At 31.9% G+C, this 16427-nt stretch overlaps 1 protein-coding gene across 1 annotated transcript in view; it reads left to right on the top strand.

Moving 5' to 3' along the window:
- The window catches only part of LOC132758186 (ATP-binding cassette sub-family F member 3-like), a 74019-nt gene that overhangs the window by 32460 nt on the left and 25132 nt on the right, over positions 1 to 16427 (top strand). The window lies entirely within an intron of this gene.

Consider the following 16427-nt stretch of genomic DNA (forward strand, 5'->3'; position numbering starts at 1 on the left):
AAATATCTAACTTATAAATAATAAGTAACTTTATCTTCACCCGCAAAGCAAGTGGTGTACATATACATGTATATATTAGTCCTTTGTTGTTATCTCCCACAGATGGAATAGGGAGGGGGATATTGTTTTGGTGTTGTCCATCCTTCCATCCATCTGTTTTCATTTTGTGTCGCACGTAGCTCAAAAAGTATTTGACCTAGAGTCAAGAAACTGTATAGGTATGTTGATCAGCATGTGAAGTTGTGCACCTATTGTTAGGTTTGTGGATTTATTCGGTTTTGTCAGAGTTATTGCCCTTGACTTAGTACAAATTTGCAATTTTCAACTTGTGTCGAGCGTAGCTTAAAAAAGTATTTGACCTAGGGTCATGAAACTTTACAGAAATGTTCATCAGCATGTATAGTTGTGCACCTTAAGTATTTTCGTGTGGATATATTAAGTATTTGTACAGTTATTGTCATTTACTTAAGAAAAAAATGCAATTTTCAACTTGTGTCACACATAGCTCAAAAAGTATTTAACGTAAAGTCATCAAACTTTACAGAAATGTTTATCAGCATGTAAAGTTGTGCACCTGGGGTTTCGCTTGTGACTTTATATGTTTTGTCAGAGTTATTGCCCTTGACTTAGTTTTGCTTGTAAATTATGTTTTGTCAGAGTAATAGCCCTTGACTTAGTGAAAATTTGCAATTCTAAATTTTTGGCATGCGTAGCTCAAAATGTATATAACCTAGTGTCATGAAACTTAATAGGAATGTTGGTCAGCATGTGTAGATGTGCTCCTTGAGTTTCCCTTGTGGATTATCCAGCATTTGTAGAGTTATTGCCCTTGACTTAGTAAAAACAGTTTCATTATGTTGTGTTATTTGTTCCTCGAGTCCTTGGGTTGAATCAACCAACTTTACAGGAAAAATGGTTAATATCACTGTGAAACAATGCACCCTGGATTTTGTATGTGGATTTCTTTCAGTTTTGTTAGAAATGTTGCTCTTGAGTTAGTTTAAATCTGTGTGATAAAATTCATATAACCAATAGTATATCTGATCCACAGCGTGGATGATATAACTGCCGGACTTATTTTGGTATACAATATAATTTTTATGATTCTGTAAATTTGTAAATTTACATAAAAGTTTATTGTTGCATTTTGTTTTTAATGGCATATTTCTCAATTCAAATTTCATTATTTCACTGATATTGTTAAATGTTACACCTCAATAATGACAACAAACTTGAATTACTTTTGTTTGCACATGATTTGTGTAGGTGCTGAACTTCTGACATTATCTTCCTTATATATGTCTTTTTTTCCATGCTTCATTGAAAACAGTATGATACATGTACTTTAAGACATAAAATACAAAGAAACTTTTCCATGAATATGCTATATATTACACATCCAATTGAGATAATATCCACAATTTTACCAATGCTCGTAAAAATATTACAATTTTCTCACTATTCAGTGTGATACTGTTTACAGTATATTCACTCGAAACAAACAAAATTAATTCCTCTATTTATCAATAGCTGGAAAGTGAAAAATATTGTATTCAGTTAGGCAAAGAAATGCTTGAATTATCTGATAATTACACCTGCTATGTAACTTGATTTCATCAATTTTAGGGAGGAGTTATTCTGGTATCTCACGACGAGCGTCTTATAAAGATGGTGTGTGAAGAACTCTGGGTGGTTCGAGACAAGAAGGTGGTGTCATTAGAGGGCGGGTTCCCACAGTACAAACAGATTGTCGAGGAAGAATTAAAAGCACAAGGCTGTTGATGAAGGCCTCTATCTTAGCCATTGTTATATTTATATATACAATATGTACCTTTAGTTGTACATTTGAACTACACAGATACAGTCTAACCTGTAGTAAAAGGCCACTTTCAATAGATAACTGAGGTTAAAGGCTGGCTTCAATAAAGAACAAAACAGATAATCTTTTAGTAATGGCCTTAATTCCAAACTTACATTTGAACAATTCAAAGAGCAAAATTTATTAGTTTCGATTATTTCTCAAATTTTTAATTGAGCAAAATACTGTTGTTGTTATGTCCTTCTGACTGTAACACCTTTTCTCATATAACATGTACATGTTATTGGGGTCCAAGGTCTCAACATCACGTTAAAAGGAGGTTCTGATATATTATAAAATTGTAGTTTGTTCATTCTCTCACTTACACATGCTGAAACCAACATTATTTATTGACTGGTATCTTTAATATTAAGAGTGTTGGTGACTTATATAAAACAGTTACCCTTGGTAGTGGTTTCAGGTCATTTAGGTGAAGGTCAAGGTCATGAAGATTAAATAATTTCCTTACAGTAATATCATGTTTTAAGCTTTCTTTTAAAGAAACATGTGATCTAGTTAAAGATGTTCCATAATTGAGACAGTTGGCATTTTACACTTAAACTCGCGTTTAACTTCTTAAAATGATTTTCTTTATGTATACTATCATATTATTCAATTTTTTTGTATGATAATTAATGTAAAAAAACTTATAATGATTACATTGTAATTTGTTTTGTTCACAAATGAAACTGCCTTTACCCTTTTAAAGGGTAAGATAAGATTTTTTTTCTGTGAAAAAGTAAACATTGAATTTTTTTTTACATATTTGAATGTACATTTAAAATCATGGCTATTTATTACTTTCCAAGAAATTTAAAATAGCATGCCTCCAGATAGAACGACCTTGATTATTTTCTGTTGGAAAAACAATGCTGTGTTAATTCAAACTAAGTATTTCAGTAATTTTATCTTGGAAAAGTGCATCATATAACTGTAAGCCGTTTTCAAAATAGCTTCCCTAGGGGTATTTGTAATGCGACAATTGTCGTTCCTTTCTAAAAATAGAAAATAGAAGACCTTGAAACAAATTGTCTGCTGTACAAATTTTATATGGAGACCGGACCTGTAGATTTGAGGTATCGTAGGATTTCTTTGATGTTTATATATTTTATCTAAGGCAAATTTCATTTCCCACCTTAATTCTTTTGATTTGACAATTATATGAAATGATTTATCTAAAGATAACATATTTAACATGAAGAAAAATGAAGGCTTCTTGAAGTGAAATGAATCTTTAAAAAATGAAACTCAAATTATAACAAGCTTTTGAGAAATGACTATACATACAGATGTATTCACAATCGGGCGTATGCTATGATATCAAGTTTATGTAAGAATTAAATCAAATCTGGGGGCATGCTGCTTTAAATTGTTTACAACAAAATGACAAAATGCAGAGGGGTGCCGTTTTGTTATGAGTATATATGTACTCAACATACTGTTAAACAATGATAATTGGGTGTATGTAACCCACACTTTGGTTGTAAATTCTCCATAGGTCATAGTTCAGATTGGGTTTTTGTTGATGTTCTTTTTTTTAAAAAACTCAAGACATATTATGTCATACATTTTTGTATTAGATCAAGAATTATGTCACTAATTAGTGTATGTCACCCTTTCTTTGGTTGTAAATACTCAATAGGTCATAGTTCAGATGGGATTTTTGTTGATTTTATTTTTTATATCTCAAGATAGATCATGTCATACATTTTGTTATTGGTTCAAGAATTACGTCACTAATTGGTTAATAAAGGCAAAAACTTTTAAAGCTCTCAAAAAGACTCATTACATTGTATTATGTTTCAGTCCTAATGAAACAAGCATAAAGTTCATCTTGCTCACTGACTTAGATCAAAGAAAAATCTTGTTTACAAATTTATTTGCTTTATTTTCAAATAAGTCATTTTGTGATTTGTAGCCCTACTGTTTATATCAAAGGAGCTATTTTTACCTCTTTTCATCATAAAGTTGTCCATTGTGTTCAACAGACACACAACAGGATTGCCAGTGATCACTTAGGTTAGAAATCAAAAGGGGGCATCATGGCCTGGGGCGGCAAAATCAATTGTCCGTACTGACAAGGTTGTGCCACAGCCTGTATGGACAAATGATTTTTATGCCACCGCAGCATCTGAGATGCGGTGGCATATAGCGATTCACCTGTGTGTGTGTGTGTGTTTGTTTGTTTGTTTGTGTGTGTGTGTGTTATATAGATTATATAGTGAACTTAAAAAATCTTCTTGTGAAAAACCACTAGTCCAATTTCAACCAAACTTGGCAGGATTGATCCTTGGGTGAAGGGCTTCCAAAGTTGTTCAAAGAATTTAATTCCATGCAGAAATCTGGTTGCCATGGCAACCAAAAGGAATTATAAGAATAAATTTAAAAAATCTTCTTGTAAAGACCCAAAAGGCCTAGAGCTTAGATATTTTGCATAAGGCATTGTCTGGTAGACCTCTACCAAGATTGTTCAAATTATAGCCCTGGGGTCAAAATCGGCCCCGCCCCGGGGGTCATTGATTTTCACTATATGTACATATAGTAAAAACTTAAAATACCTTTTTGTAAAGACCCATAGGCCTAGAGCTTAGATATTTTGCATAAGGCATTGTCTGGTAGACCTCTACCAATATTGTTCAAATTATAACCCTGGGGTCAAAATCAGCCCTGCCCCGGGGGTCATGGATTTTCACTATATGTACATATAGTAAAAATTTAAAATACCTTCTTGTAAAGACCCAAAAGGCCTAGAGCTTAGATATTTTGCATAAGGCATTGTCTGATAGACCTCTACCCAGATTGTTCAAATTATAGCCCTGGGGTCAAAATCGGCCCGGCCCCGGGGGTCATTGATTTTCCTCATATTTACATAGTAAAAACTTATAGTAAAAACTTTAAAAAAAATTCTTCTAGCAATTGACAAATGCTAGAGGTTAGATACTTTGCATGAAACATTGTGAAGTGAACCTCTAGCAAGAATGTTCAAATAATAGCCCTGGGGTCAAAATTGCCCCCGCCCCGGGGTCATTGATTTTCAATATATACATATAGTAAAAAATAAAAAAAATCTTATTGTCTGAAGGTACAAGGCTTAGAGCTTTAATATTTGTTAAATGATATCATCTATAGGTACTCTACCAAAGTTGTTCAAATTTTGCCTCTAGTGTCAAAAATAAAAGTGAACTTTGATATCAGCTGACCTAGATTTTGACAAAGTGTATTACATGTTGTCCTTTGATGCAGTCATGAAATTTTAGGCTGTGTGAAATATGACCTTCACCACCAAATTCACTAGACTCGAGTGCATTGATATATTCCTACTCTGATCTTTTGTTGAGTTAACAATAGATTTAACCACTAATCTGATAATAAGAATTAGATATGCATTATGACAATCTTCAATTGTATAGAAACAAAAAAATCTGTTCCTACACTACTATTTAGTGTTGTATTATTGCGGTGGCATAGCATTTTTCTCAAATGCAATCTTGTTATGAAGGATACACTTAATAAATATCATATGGACAAGTAAAAAAAAATGATACAGAAAAAACAGAAAAGTCAGACTTAGATTCTACCGACCCTGATGGCCTTCTTGATTACTTCAGGTGTAACGGAAACTTGAAACCACCAAAGCTATTGATACAGATTTGCATTTTACAGTGACATGATAATACATTATTGTTACTATAGCATTCATACAAATGTCAGTTTTATGAAAGTGTCTGCCAAAAGTGTAAATTATTTTAAATTTATTCAGTATCATGTTGGAAATTATAAAAATGTTTAGTTAGTTGATTTTGAGTGGGTTTGTTAACTTTATCTACCAAGTACCTATTGAATTTATCTTAGAGCTGTTGAATTTAAGACATGAGCTTCAGAATAGTATCACATATATGTTCCTTTTTATATGCTTCATTTATTTTTTTCAAGAGGCATTTCTTATAAAAATGTTAGCTTCCAGACAAACTATGAATCCCTAGTGAAACCCTACCTATGAATCCTTTTTGAAAATATTGGATTCCAGCAAAAAGGTTCCATTTCGTTCTAAAATGCCTAGCTACCATAAAGTTTTTGGAAGTTTTACTCTGAAAATATATATAAAGTTTCCTTGTGATTGAACCAACACTTGGTGTAAGAAATGCTTTTTATGGAATATCTATATATAGGTTAAACACATTGATACAGAGTAGAGTCTTCTCTATGGTTTTCTTTTAACAGTCAATGACTACTGGTTTAAGTTATCTGATCATAACAAGGAAACACAGTACTTTAAGGGGAGTTGTATCCTCATGGTTAAGGTGTCTGCCTCTCAACCCAGGAATCAAGGGTTCGAGTCCTAATTGGATCACCGACATGTTTCCTCATATGACATCAGTACTGGTCGTACTAGAAAGTGATTAATATAAGCTGCAAGAACTTGTTTTCAATTGAGCTAAAATGATATGTTTAAACCTAAATATACACATTCAGCAACAGCTGTCAGAAGGAAATGTTACATTATTATTCAATAAGCAACAAATAAGTTTTTATTTTATTCAGTACATAGTACAAGTTTGAGAAGTTTGTCTATAAATTTTAAATAACTATGCCTTGCTCACAGTTGTTGGTACCCTTTGTTGATTCTTGAATTTTAAATGAAACCTGAAACTTTACATTGAAACAAACATATTACATGATGAAAGTAATAACTTGATATTGATCATGCCTAACACAGTAAAACTACGTGAAAACAAAATATATGTTTATTCTGTGATGAAGAAAAATAAATTTTACAAGCAAGTATTTTTCTTGTGTGTTTTTTTCCTTTGTTCAGCCAATAGGGCTACAAATTTATTTTTGTTAATTATAATTGTTCATAAAAATTATAGAAAAAAATCTTCAAATACAAAGATTACGTTTGAAGTAGAGACAGGAATAGTCATTAGTGAACTAATCCTAATCCAAACACCTAGTTTAAATTCTCACTAACAGCAGGCCTTTCCCCAGGCGCTTTAAGCATCATGCTCCCACTGTGCCTTATAACTCCAAATTAATCTCACTGCTGTGCCATGAAATTTATAGCGGCACTTGATTTTTCCGATCTCTCTATCGTTCAATGGTTTACAACTTTGTTGCGCGCTTGCAAAATTTGACAATAAACACAATGGATAGTGTCGAACAATAACCTTACTGCATGTATATATTAAAGTAAGAGTGGCCTCTACTTCTAAAACTTCACTATTATAAATATCAAAAAGAAATATCCTTACTCAAGCAATCATTATGTACAGTGCAGTGAATTTTCTCAGGAAGAGGCAATAGTTTCTCAATTTTGGTAAGAATTACGGCTAGAATTACTAATCCGGGAAGTAATAAAGCTCAGATCATTGACAAAACTGCACGATTTTGAAGAAAATTTCAATTGCTAAGCCTTTGATGTATAAAGTGAAAAATCAATGCAAGACCTGCCTTTGATGTTCATTTCTTGCATGATAAGTATTTTTTCTGAATACTGTATTCCTGGAAACTTTAAAAGTGTACAATTTTTCACATTTATTTTATAATTGGTATATTCGCAAAGATATTTAATGTTGGCGCAAATGACTGCAAATTTCACAAATATTACACTACTGTGATAAAAACATACAGGGTTTAGGTTATTTCAAATAAGTAATCAAAATTTACTATTAAAATGTATCCATTTGACAGTCTTTAATATTTACCTTTAATTAGATAGAATATGGTAAGAAATTCATCTGTGATGATTTTGGCAGTCTTGTCTTGTGTACCTACATATATTTTTGCATGGAATGATTTATACAATGCTTTTGAACCCTTTTTTAAAAGTAATTGTTTTATTTCATTTAAAGCTAAAAAAATCCGGAAAAGGTCAAAAAAGCTTCGTTTTCTAATTTTAAGCGGAAAAAGACCAAAAAAACATACCTAATCGCTATTTCATGCCATTTAGGCAAATTTGCCAGAGCTAACATCTGGAATATACAGAAAATACCGAAAAATATCAAAAAGCTTGGTTTTTCGAATTTGTGAATGATTTTTGACATGTGTCAGAATCAAGACGGTCTTGTCAATATTTTCAGCCACAAAAAAACATGAGTGTTATATATAATACATAAAGAAGTATTAAAATAGTTGTATCACTTTCTTTCCAGGATCTTTAGATATGTATTTGAAAAAAAGTTCATATTGTGGTCATTGTATTGATAAATGTAGCTAAAAGTCTGCAGATGTGAATCTTTGCAGCATTGTTTTTCTCTCTGAACTTCAGAGATAACAAATAAAACTGTAAAGCACTATGAGCTCTACCTTCATCTTCCATACACTGTCCGATAAGATTCAATGCCGTTTCCTTGTGCCCAAGGTTAGGCTCCCCTTCTATTGTCAAGGCAAGATTAGAAAGTGCTTGTCTCCTATCTTCTTGTAATCCTAGATTACTGTATACCTTGAATTGCAGAAAGTAGAGGTAAGGGAGTGAATCCACAACGGCCCAGTTCATCCAGTAATCTTCTTGTGTTTTTAGACATTTGTCTTCCTCTGTAGATCGAAACATTTCAAATTGGAGCTCTTTTGGTGCACTATATATTTCACATGGTAAGAACTGAACACACGATGCAGCAACTGAATGTATGGCGTCCTCATTTTGTCTGTGCGACACAGCACCAAACCCTTGCCTTCTTGGTGCCTTTTTGTAAACATAACAAGAACAGACAGGTTCAACAATGTTTTTATCATAGTCTCCCTCAATACCTCTTACAGCAAATTCAGCTTTCGGAAAGTTTTTTGCACAATATAACATGGAGGCGAGTTTAAGTTTAGTACTTGTAACATCTGTCTTTTGACCAAGATAGATCCATGCCACAGCATCTTTTGATATCACATCTTGCTGATGAATACTGAGGGAACCCAGGGCACATCCTAGAATTGAACTGAACCAACATGCAAGATGGTTTGTGGCGACCTTATCCAGATCTTGACACTGGCAACTTATAAGTTTCACAATGTTTCTTTTTAATGTAAGAATTGCTTCTTCACTACTTTTGGTAGAAATCTCTATTTTCCACTCATTCATAAGCACTGTGATAAGACCAAAATTTAATTTAACAAAAAATTTCTCCCGAGATAATTTTACTTTTTGATTAAAAGAAAATGTTTTTGGGAATTTTCAATACCCGCTCTTTCCCAAAAACATCAAAATTAACGCCAAAGTACTGCCCTTTTCTATTTATCATGTGAGAATTTCAGTAAAAAAAACTTTCACATGAGGGAATTTTTCCTCTCATCAAGGGTTAAAAACCCCGGGATGATGTAATTTGGGCAATCTGCAAAAGAAAAACACAGGGTTTTACAGACCCAGTTTAAAACCCCAATGACAAACACCTAGTAATTATTTTCACGCCCGTTTTTTGGGGATTTTGTTTGTTTGCAATTAAAAAAAACCGTTTTTTACATGTAAAATTGAAATTTACATCTTTTTAAAAACGATTTTATTAATTTTTTTACCAGCATTTTTAATTTAAAACTAACAACAATTTGTTTTAATATTTAGACGGGAACCCTCAACTTTCTCCTGCTAAAGATGTTGATATTCTCCTTCAAGTTTTGATTTTTTTCTTCCTCTACAAACCCAACCAACAAACCCAAAACATCCCCTACTACTGCCCAAATTCGCTTTAATCAGCCCGAAAAAAGGGCCCTTGCCCCATACCTTTTTGCCAACCACAAACTTCTTGGGCCCGGGCCCTGATTGCAAGGGAAAAGCACCCAACAGTGTCGTATCCAAGTATCCCCGCTCATCCCCGTTTAAAAATAAACTGGGCCAAAGTCTTGGGACCTTTTCAAAAATAAACTTTCCCGACTACAATGGTGTTCCCCCACAAAAAAAATTTCCTTTTTCTTTTCTTTTGGGCAAGGGAATGATCATAAATCTCCATTCTCGGGAAAAGGGGGATCAGAATTTTATACACTGAAGTAAACAAAACCACTATACAAAAATATCTTTGGGTTTTTCAAAAATTTCTTTTGGGCCCGGGAACCCGTCCTCCCAAAATTTTTATAAAAATGAAATCATTTACAAAAAGAAAATCGTCCAAGTCGGGCGAAAAGGGCCCGGTGAAGTTGTACCGTCAGATTTGGGTCCAAATTTGGATATTTGGAACCCATTTTCATCCCGTAACATTTGATAATGCTTAAAAACATTGACTCCATTAAAATGTATGTTCTTCTTCTCTGCAGGACCATTTTCTCATCAACACCTATATCAGCAAGAACCTCCGACAATCTTGTGGACACAAATTGTGTATAATCTGGCGCACTTAACATTCTGAAATTGAGATTGTATATCTTTGGTACATGTACTGTTCTTTGTTTCTTCTGATGTATGTATTCATTAGTTTTATTTACTTTCTTCAGAATGAATGTTGGAGATAGCAATTATTATATTTAACTGATCTAAGAGAAGTGTAATTTTGCACTGGAAAATGAGCTGTTAATTGAATTCCTTGGTATAAGTAAAAATTTATAACTAAAGATGTCCTTTGCCGATGATGATATTTCATTGATATGCATGTGACTTATCTCCAGAATGATATTATATTTGTTAGGTTCCAAATCATATTGAACATATCTAGGTTTTATTAACCAGTTTGTCATAATGAACTTAGTTGTTTCAAACAATCATACATCATATAATTATTCAAATACATTGAATATATAAACAATAAGGTGTATTTAAGAGCTCTAAAATGAGTTGAAGAGGTCTGCAATTGTTTTCATACCAACCTTCTAGTTAATGTATAAATCCAGAGGTCTTGAATCCTCTCTAAATAAAATTTAACACAGTAAAATTTAACTTTAGATGTCTTATAAATTTTTACTATTTTGAAATTTAAAACATAATTATAGTATACCACATGGATTAAACTGTTGAACACAATATTAAATACAAATTTAACGATCATAAATACCTTTTTTTAGTTGTATTTAAAATAGAATCCTATCGATCGTTTAACAAGGGACTTTCATAATCTATATGGACAACTGTACTGTATCGATATTTCTTTACTTACTAAGCTATTTAGACATAATCGGAAATCGATGGTTGGATTGTAATCATTGTACCCACAGACACTTTGGGTTTGGAGCTCAAAACGCCTTCTGATCATGGTCTGCACTGTCGCTATTCTCTGTTTGGTACATACATGTAGTTTGAAAATTTTCTTTGAAATGATGAATGTTTTGTCCAGATTGAAAGGTCTATAAGTTCTTATTTAGCTTGGTGAATAGATAAATAAAGAAATAAAGTGTGCGTTTATCAGAAAATATATATTAATCTATTTTGTTAAAGCATAAAATCATAAAATTTAACAATTATAACTTTTGAAAACTTTAATAGTGGAAGATGTAAGCCAGTGAAAAATTCATGAATGATGGTCCTAATAAAAGATAGAAATTTGACCAACATTAATTTCCCTTTGCGAATGAATATGTTCAGTAAATTCCTAATTTGTTCTATGTATTTAAATAAAAATAACAGTAGATTATAAAGGAAATATTATCAGAAAATAAGCACATAAACAGGTACAGTAAACAATATTCTGAAATGTAATTTTCAACTCTGTTTTTCATGATTTCAGACCAGATCTTTTGTTACTTGATGGTAAGTTTATTTATCTATTATGAGATTATCTAATATGATATACATTGTATTTCAACGTTTTTACTCTAAGATGATTTTTATAGATAAAAAAATTTTATTTGGCATAGAACAGATTTAGTATCACCATTATACGTGTAAAATGATTTCTAAATACAAGTATTTGCTAAAAACAGGCAATGGTGCATGTACATGTATACAATGGTTAATGTTTATTTACAATACTAGTATTTGTTGAATGAATGTGTACCTTTTAAGTTCACCTGAATATCCGGCTTCTGTCATAAATCATTAACACTTTAGTGGTCACATTTTTGCCTACTTATTCTATTTAAAACCAATGAAAATAATGCTTAATTTTTATTTCAAATTAATGGCATGCACCCTTTGTTTGCCGTAAGTTTATTATTGTTTTATTGTATTTATTGATAAAGACACATTCTGACAACTAAGTTCAGTGTTACTTTAAGGAAATTAAAGGACTAAGATAATCTTTCATCTCACAAACTTTTTTTCAGAACATTCAAACATGTTGGACATGAAAGCCATTGTATGGTTGGAAAATTATCTACAGGTAAAATTATAATGTTCATATAGAAATCATTAAAACATCTATACTTGATTTTAACATTGTTTTTCATTTGATAATTATTAGTCTCCTACCGGTTTACCGGAGGGGACTTTAGGTTTACCCTCTGTCTGTCTGTCTGCACTCACAGGACAGTAATTATGTGGCTAGAGGGACAATAGGTAACTGTTCTTTTTCTTTGATGTCATTAATTCCGTAATGCTTTTATGTAGCTATTTTCTTTTGTGTGGCTAAAAAGAACAATACAGAGAACAATAGAGTAGCCACATTATTACTCTCCTGTTAGAACGTCTGTCTGTCCGTCCGTCCATCCACAAAACTGGATCCCGCGATAACGCAAAAAGTACTGGAAATATTTTTATGAAACTTCATATATGGATAGATGGCAGTCTGGAGATTATGCACGTCTTTACCTTTTTTTTCCTTTATTGAAAATTCTGGTTGCTATGGCAACAAATAGACTGAAAATATAGCAAATTTTACACATAATCTGGATCCAGTGATAAAGCAAAAAGTCATGGAAATATTTTTATGAAACTTGAAATATAGGTAGATGGCAGTCTGGAGATTTTGCACGTTTTTTTCTTTTCGTCCTATAATGACAATTCTGGTTGCTATGTAAACAAATAGACTGAAAATATGGCAAAGTTTACACATAAACTGAATCTAAATTTACATGTACTTAAAATAGAGAAAAATTCAAACATTATTGAATGCCCATGGCCCTTCAGAATGTTGCTGGGGTTCTAACCGGTAGGGGACTTTTACACGGTGCATATCCATATCGGTATACCCTCTTTGCGAAATCTGCTCAAACTGTACCCTCTCTGAACATACACAGGTCATTCTCTGCTAAAACAAACCAGCGATGGATACCAATCAAGTAAAATTTCATTGTAATAAGGAAAGGAGGTATGCCACGTAGAAAAGATGTATAGACCCTTTCATTTAAGACCGTATTCAAGTTGTCGCCCTTGGATGACGTCATTGGAGGATACGGTGGACAATGCCGATACGATTAAGAACAATAATAGTGGGATACAAGAAAAGCATTGATGCAAAGCATCAAAGGGCGTCCAAGCAAGAAATGCAGCAAGTGAAGATGAACTAGTACACATATGATGACAAGATATTCTTATAAACTACCAGAAATGTATATCACTTATGAATGAGCGGACGAAAGACATTGTTCATTATGAACTTTGATTGGCATGCTAGAGATTAGAATATTACTTGTTATTTCTTTATGATTGTGGTTATTAATAGCAACGGATATACATGTATGCAATCATTTATAATCCATATGTGTAACGCATGACGTACTACACATTTGTCCCTTATTATGTTCTCGCTATTAGCGAAGACCCCCTTAAGGTATCTGTTCACACTTTAAGTTAGTAAAAATATGACACTGGTTATATTACCATGTTGATCATGTTGAGCATAATTGTTTATTATACAATAATTGTAATATCTATTAATTTTAATTAAAAAAAATACAAATTTTATGAATATTGTTTTCTTTTATTCTTTTTTGTGTTTTATGTGCTATTTTAATACTGAGTTTTTACCACTCTTTTTTATTAAAATTGTAAAATAAATTTTAAGAATTCAATTGTCATATTGACCGACGATTATAAGTCAAAGCTTAACTGGAAAAAGTCAGTAAATTATGGTTTATCTTTCAATATATAATACTGTTTATTCTTAAACCATGTACATGTACATTGTATTTTTCTTTATCATTTTTTAAATTATCAATCAATTGAATAATTCATAAAATCTAATTTGTAACTTTGAATAATTCCTCGGCATCTTTACTAAACACGGATAACAAATTAAATAAAATGTTTCAAAGTTGATAATGTCATTTTAATACCATAAAAAATGTACCTTTTTCTCAATTATTGTACATATCACGGATTTATATTACATATAAATCCGTGTACATATTTATTGTTTTTATCTCATATAGATAAAATGAAACATGCTATTGTTGTTTTTTTTTTCTAATTGTAACGATATCAAACATCTACTTCAAAACCGGGAGAGACCGGACAATAAACGTGTGGTACTATTCGCCGGTCACTAGTAAATCCTGGTCAAAAAAGACCGGCATTTACCGATAGGAGTGATAAATAGATATATCTATAAATAGGTTTTTGGAATATTTAGGTCATCAACTGATCATTCTAGGATACATGTACAACAATAACATACCATGATAACCGACTGTGTACTACAAAATGATAAATAAAAAACCCCGAAGAGCGATTTATTGACGGAAAAGGTTATTTCATTTGTAAATGTTTGCATTGCGAAAATTCATTGTAACATATCGCGACATTTCATTCTTAATTAATAATCAAGCACCCTCATACCGATCGGAATTTTTGGCTTTTATTATGACCGACTAAAAGGCTCGAGAAGTTGCTGTCGCCCTTTCACAAAATCTGATTTCATTCCATAAGAGCGCCGCGCTTCGGCGCGGACGCCAATAAAGATCTTAATCCTTTCTCTTGTAAGATTGGCAGATTGAAATTGCCAAAATTTTGTGTAATTGAATCAGATATTACATAAAAAGGATGGTGAAATGAATAAATATGTTTACTATATAATATGGTTAACGATTTGTTTTAATAATTGACCATATTCCTAGGTAACTGATCATGATTACCATTCTCGTTAGACTCTTAATAATGAAAATTTTACCAGACAGTTAAATCGTACTAACTTGCTAATACCAGAGATATTGATTATGTATCTATGTCTCTGCTAATATACAATACCCAAAAGATATTTTGAGTTTCAAAAATGTAAGGATTCTGTAGTTTCTTTTAAAACAGCTGCGTAATTATTAATTGCAAGGTACTTGTTTATTAAAAATCATTTTGATTTAAGCATTACTAAGACACAGAAAAGAAAACAATATAAATCTATGTAATTTCAAAAAGAAATGTAAAGGCATAAAAAGTAAAAATTCTTTTGAATGTACATGACTGTATACTATTTGTGTCAGCAAAAAAATGCACTCTCAAACAATCGTACATCACAACAATATATTTAAGCTGGTAAAGTAATATTTTCAACTTGATACTTCTTAATTCATACTCTGCTTATCAAATATTTAAAAAATCAAATAAAAAAAAAACAATAACAAAAATAAGTTGTGAAACACGTTCACAGAAATTCGTTATCAATTCAACTGAATTATAATTTTACGTATTTTTGACTGTGTCAGTTGGTAGGACTCTGGATCGAGTATCAAATCAGTAAGGCATGACCAATAAAGTCCCTAGGATGATCCATAACAAATTCGGACCATAAATATTTTGACAACTAACAAAAGTGACGTAATCTGATGTAATGATTATGTTATAACTCTAAAAAATGCACCCTGGTGATTTATGATATCACAGCCAAGTGCCGCTTGTATATGCAACATATGTACCCTGTTATAATTAATATGTTACGGCCTAGTGGTGCTTATATATACACATCTTTTTATCTATGAAATAAGTTACTGGGAAAAGGTCTTTAAAGAATAGATTTGTAATCAAAATTATTCTATTACCGTCTGTTGCGAATCTAAAATTAATAAAGTCAATGCCACATGGTTTTCGTTCTTTCCGGAATATTTATAAAATTATATCCTTCACTGGTTCTTTGAAATATATTTTATACGGCATAATAAAAAGAATCAGTAAGTATTGACATAATGCATTCTGTTATTGTTCTATTTAATCTTGAAAAAAAATCATTAAAAGACATTGGCAATCTTATTTTCAGGTTTGTCACAAATACGCCGGAATTTTCTGAATGACAGAAAATAACACAGAAAACTAGAAAATGGCCAATTAAATTTATAATAGGCAATTTCAGTGTGTATGGGTGTTAATAAAATATTAAAATTTGATAAAGTTACTAGCTTTTTATCCTGGTATTTGCGAAAATCTAGGTCTAGTAAATATATTAACTTTGAAATTTCGCTGTTTCTTTTTGTAGCGACACGGATTTATAAATCCGCGGTAGCGAGAATTAATCTCAATCTTTGCTTTTGTATTTTTTCTATTGTCTTGATATTGAATTTATGTATGCATGGGTTAATTATTACATGTTATAATAATAATTGAACGATCAGTATTTACGCATTTAACTTTTCAATTAGCGAACTTTCTATGCGGCATGCATAATTTTATCCCCCATTTACGGTGGGGGGAAAATCCCGGGATCCGGGATCCGGGACGCCCGGGATCCGGGATCGTATTAGATATATAGGGAAAACTCATAAACTATATTTGTTTTGATTATATTGTCGTTATGAGAGG

This window comes from Ruditapes philippinarum, unplaced genomic scaffold (assembly GCF_026571515.1).
Source record: "Ruditapes philippinarum isolate M1 unplaced genomic scaffold, ASM2657151v2 ctg165_1_1_1_1, whole genome shotgun sequence".
In the NCBI taxonomy this organism is placed as follows: domain Eukaryota; kingdom Metazoa; phylum Mollusca; class Bivalvia; order Venerida; family Veneridae; genus Ruditapes; species Ruditapes philippinarum.